We start from the raw sequence: 6,000 nt of genomic DNA on the forward strand, positions 1-6,000 counted from the left end.
ATGTAACAGGTACAAAATCAAGAATCTGGGAGAAGAACCCACCCATTAAGCCGGGTTCTGTGACATGGAGTCATTTTATCGTATCTGCGCGCTCCCACTACTCATACTTATCTGGGAGCCTGGCTGGTAAAGCTTATTTTCCAGGGGTATGGCATTACACGAAGCATTTTGTACTGTAAAACTGCAGAAAAGGTTATATATGAGTCGACGCCACTTTGGTTTGGCTCGAATCAGACCTAACAGTCATTTGGGGATCAAAAGCAAGAGAATTGCCAATTGTAGCTGTACTTATTTACCAGTTTCCGCTCCATGTGACATCGTGAATAAAACATGGTTCATGGGGGAGAGTGACAAAGACCGAAGGGATGACAAGTCGAGTCATTCTGCTATCGTTTCGGATGCGGGATCATGAATTATTTGGCAGGAAGATAACACTAATTTTGCATTAGATTCACGGCCCAGTGCACCTGCAGATTTTCACCCCCAACACACACACACACACACACACACACACACACACACACACACACACACACACACACACACATTTACCCCTCCTGACACCCTGTTGTTTGTGTATAGTGAATGTAGGTCAGAAATGTGTGTGTGTGTTTACTGTATGTGGCAGCATTGGACACATAGTGTGCTATTGAGGTCTCCTGACGCAACTACAAATATGAATTCACACACACACACACACGCACACACATACAGAATCCAGCGGTAGGTCAGTTTAATATTTAATTTGGCTGATGGACGGCGTCTGCTGCTCTGTGAGCCAAACATCATTACAACGCACTAAGTGACTTAACTCTAATTAGAGCTGAAAATCACATTAAAGCTGCTCTGTGATACAGGAAGTAGCTCACCTTTTACCTCCCACTGCTCTGAGTTCCTTCTTGAAATGCATGGGGCCCTTTCAGAAACACTATTAAACGTGTCACTACAGTATAACAGTAAAGTGTCAATAAGCAGATTAAACAAATATGGCTATCAACTTATTTTATCAATATTTATCATTTAAATCGTATTTTCAGGTACGTGACTCATTTACGTTCTACTGTACTAATACACATAAGTTCTCATCAACTATATTTCTTGCTTTTATTTAACACTGATGCACAACAGAAATGTAAAAAAGCACTTTTGTCAGAGGTCCTGTGCATCCTTTGTGTTTGAACGCGTGTGTTTTTGTGTATAATTTATGAATGATGAGGGAGTAAACAGCTTCCACTTTGGTGACATGCTTTTGCACTTTGATTGCATGCGTGTTTGTGTTTGGGTGGAAGTGTGTGCAGCTTTGCTGTGGATGAATTAACAGCCTGCTTATTCACTTTCTTTTCCTTTTGCTGGTCTGTTTATGGTATTAGAGGAAAGGTCAGGGGTCACTGACATTATTAGTGTGGAGCCTCGAATGTCTCATCAGCCCACAACGACAAACACAAAACAATAACCGCCATTTTACTGCTCATCTGCAACGTCAACGACAATGGAAAACAATGCAAAGTGCCCGTGGCATCCCACAGGTATACAGTAAGCCCTGATAAGCATTTAAGTCAATCTCATTTAGAAGGAGGTGGAGCAATGAACAACAGAAAGGTGTAGCAGGGTGCTTTGGAGAACTGGAGATTCACTACAAGGTGAAACAAAGCTGGAAACAGCAAAAACCAAGAAAGATCGCAATTCTTGCAGCGGAGCAAACCACAAAACAGCAGATTAGTCCGAGGCCCTGGATGTAGTTTTGGGCCAGTGAGTCGCTAGATTTTTTTCTGAAGACAATTAAAAGACAAAGAAAAGCTGCCGTGTGAGTTTATGGGAAGTCTCAGGTCAGGGGTTGTTAACTTTCAGAAATGGAAATCTGTCATTTGACTTCACATCTAAGATTTCTGGAGGGCTGAATACGGTAAAAGAGTGACTGTCAGACTGATGTATCCTTTCTCTTAAACGTGCTACTGTAGCTACCCCATGATCATCCTCTCTCTATCTGGATGAAGCTATCTTGTACTTTAAGCATCCCAACACCCCCCCCCCCCCTTCCGTTCCCCTGCACAGCACCATGCTTCACCCATAGCGAGAGTCAGAGATGTCCTTGTTTTCTCCTCCCTCCATCCCTTCATCCCTCGCTGTGTTTGGGCTGAACAGATGCCAGCACTGGGTAAAGTCCTCTCCAGAGGGGCTGCCAGCAGCATATTGGTTTATAATTAATGAAATTAGGGCCGCTGTCTGCCGAGGAGGCTTCGGTCCCAGCGTAGGATAGACTGCTGCCTGCCAGGAAGACAGACGACTGGAGAGATGGAAGAGGACAGACAGAGAGAGACAGATGCAGTTGGATCATTGTCGATCCAGTGTGAGGCCGCGGCGGTTTTCGCAACACATTCAGAATGTGGCCAATGCTCGCCACTTCAATGCTTTAGTTTACACGCCCCTGAGCTAGGGAGACCCCTTACAGGGGACATATCATGGGTTGGGTTTCTACCTGTACATGTTTACATCCTTTAATGTTTAACTTTGTGAATACAGGCTGCGTGCATTTCTCTGTGGATTGAGCATTTTGATATTTACACACTATTTAACACACCTAAACATGCGTTATAATAAAAAAAGACACGGAAATCTCATAACATAGGATCATAGGACTTACTTCCAAACTTCTCCTCACCACATGCAAATGTCTCACCTGTGCCTGACAAAAAAAAGTCTTGTGTTGATGAAGACACCTCTTTTAAACCAGTCACTTTCTGGAAATCCACAAAAGCAACCCTTTAGCTCCTCAAATGAACGAAGTAGCAGCACAGCAAGACGTCGTGGAACACCGCTAAATAAAATAAAGTTCTCATCCTATGCAGATATAGATGCACATTAAATATTGACACTAGAATTAATAATTTGGTACATGTTCAATTAAATATTTAAAGTTGTTTTGTGCACATTACTTGACATTTATCAGCTGAAGTCCGGCAGACTCTGGTGTAAAAGTAACAGCCACAGTAACCTGAACGGAGAAGATGTGAGAATAAGAAATGTAATGTGCCAGAGCTCAGCTCTGGCACTTTTTTCACAGCGGACATTTTGACTTGCCACAAGAGGAAAAGCCCAGGTGTTACTCATAACATTAATGATGGTTTTGTTCTATTCCAGTGTCCCAGTAAGACATGACAGTGTGACATTGAGCCAGCGTGTACAATACCAGGGCCCTGAAACTGAAGCAGCTTAATGGAACTCAGCCGTCATTCATTTTATTATTTACAGCTGTGCTTTTCCCACTGTGACATGTCGAAATGTCTTCTGTGAAAAGGCCTTTTGTGTGTGTTCTCCAGAAAAAAAGTTACAGAGGTGTGTGTGCAGACAAGGCCAGTTTAGATCCATGGATGATGGTGCGTTAATGAAAGTGGCCATGGCACACACACACACACGCACACACGCTCCTATTCATGCCCACTAACCTTATTTTAGCCACTTGCGAGTTCTCCTCCTCGAGTTAATCCAGTTAGAGCTGCTCAATCCAGCAGCAGCCGTTAATGCTCCCCTATCGTGCCCTGATGCAGCCGAACCTTCATTTCACCTGAATGTGACGTGATACTGCAGCCACACCAGATACACAGAGCAGCATCACACACCCATTTACACTTTCTTTATATTTTTAAAGGTCCCACATGATGCATATTTTCAGGTTGGTACTTGTATTTCAGGTTTCTACTATGACATGTTTACATGCTTTTAAAGTTCAAAAAACACATTATTTTCCTCATCCTGTCTGTCTCAATATACCTGTATCCACCCTCTGTCTGAAACTCTCACCTGTGTCTTTAAGACCCCCTCCTGACAAAGACCAGTCTGCTCTGATTGGTCAGCTCGTCCAGGTCTTCCGCATCTGCACTCCGGGCGTCTCTGTATCGTCATTGCAGCCGCGGAATGACTGTAACGGCACTGAAGCAGCACTTTCTACCTTTATATAGTATGCTATAAGGAAAAATGTAGCAGCATTTCCTTAAAAATGTAGCAGCATTTCCTACAGAACTAAGTCACTGTACTCTACTGTAACTTAGTTCTGTAGGAAATGCTGCTACATTTTTAACACTGTTATCACTTATCGCTCCTTATCACTTATTTAGTTTGTACTTATTTTATTTCAATCTGCTGCTAAACTGCACGCTGCGTATTGTTGTGTATTGTATGAACCTACGTTTAACCACAATGACCCTCGCACTCTGTCACATTTACTTATTGTTTGATTTATTTGATGTTAGCTTTATTTTGATTTGATTTATGTTTTTATGCTTATTGTTACTCTGATCCTTTCCCACCTTTGTATTGAAACTGTTGCACAATAATTTCCCTCCGGATAAATAAAGCTTCTTGAATCTTGAATCTTGAATCTTGTGACATCACAACCGTACAGAAGTCCTGACAGCTCGTTCAAAGGCACAGTTTCTGAATACAGGCCGTGTGCATTTCTCTGTGATTCAGTGGTCGACGGGTCTGCCAGCTCCCCAGACTGCACCTCCGCATAACAAACCTGCGAACAAATATGAGCAGTTGAAACCGTGCATTCACAGAAACTCGGGGCTTGCTCACATGCAGAAGATTCAGTAAACATGTAGACTTAATCTGAGTGCATATCCTCTGCACCAACTCTATTATATAGTTTAGACTTTTCAGGCATCATGTTGTTAATGCAGCTTGTTTGTCTCAAAACTCCACTGTTATGACATTTGTGTTCGATCACATTATAAACAGGCAGTGTGGCTGGCTGGCAATGCCGAACCACTAATTGTTGTAATTGTTAGCAGGCTGCAAGTATGGGCTGCCTGGTCTGAAGACTGTGTGTGTATGTGTGTGTGTGTGTATATGAACAAGCTCGTGACTGTGTGTGTGTGGCTTTACGTGGGTCTTTGAATATAATATACACCTACACTGTGTGTGTGTGTGTGTGTGTGTGTGTGTGTGTGTGTGTGTGTGTGTGTGTGTGTGTGTGTGTGTGTGTGTATGCTGGTTTGTGTGCATGGTCTGTGTGTGTGATTACTGCTCCGAAGACCTCCTCTCTCTGTTTACATCCCAGCTAAGCTTCAAACACACATGGTTAGATATCGGATAGACAGAGAGGGAGGAAGGAAGATGGAAATAATGAAAGGAGGAGGGAGGGAGGAAGGAAAGGGTAAGGAAAAGAGAAAAAAGGAAAATTGGGCTCCATTTTTCTGTCACCACACCGCTCATATTGCAACATACATACACGTAGCTACATTAAAAGAAGGTTTAAATATGAAGTTAGAGCGAAGAGGCAGTTAGCTTAGCATAAGGTAAAGACTGGAAACAGCTAGCCTGTGTCCAAAGGTAACAAAATCTGCCTACAAGCACCTCTTAAGCTCACTAATTTAGACTTAGGAAGAAGTCACCGCTCTCAGCCAAGAAGTAGTTCGGTGCCATGAGGTCACAACTTGAGAAACAACATATTAATCATAATTTGGGTAAACTATCCCTTTAAGCCTGCAGTCTATTTTCCTACAGTACGTCTCATTCCCACAGTTTCCATTTAATACCATCACTTTGCCGTGTTTAATGAAAGTCTTGGCTTGGTGACCTGACAACAGCGCGGACAGAGTAGAAACAACTGTGACTGACAGCTTACACCCTTCACCAGGGAAACGTTACAAAATAGTGACTCAAAGTAAACTTGAAAAACAAACCCAAACATACTTTGTTCTGTCTCGTGCGAGGGAGACGGCGCACCGTTGGGCAGGCAAGTAAAGAGCGGGCCCGATGGTGGCGGCACCTTGGAGGAACAGCCGGTGTTAATCCAACCCTGTGACGGTTCAGCAGGCTGCAGTGGGAACCAGCGGAGGAGGGAAGGAGCGTGAAATCCCCAACACCTGGTGGCTCTTTCTGCACAAGAGTCTGCAGCTGGTGTTGAGAGCCCACAGCCACCCGGCCAGCTGTGCTTCCTCGACGGCTCCACTGACTTACACTGAGGTTACGGCGACTGATAATGGCCTGCTTAGAGAG

The sequence above is a fragment of the Echiichthys vipera genome (assembly GCF_963691815.1).
Source record: "Echiichthys vipera genome assembly, chromosome: 23".
Lineage (NCBI taxonomy): Eukaryota > Metazoa > Chordata > Actinopteri > Perciformes > Trachinidae > Echiichthys > Echiichthys vipera.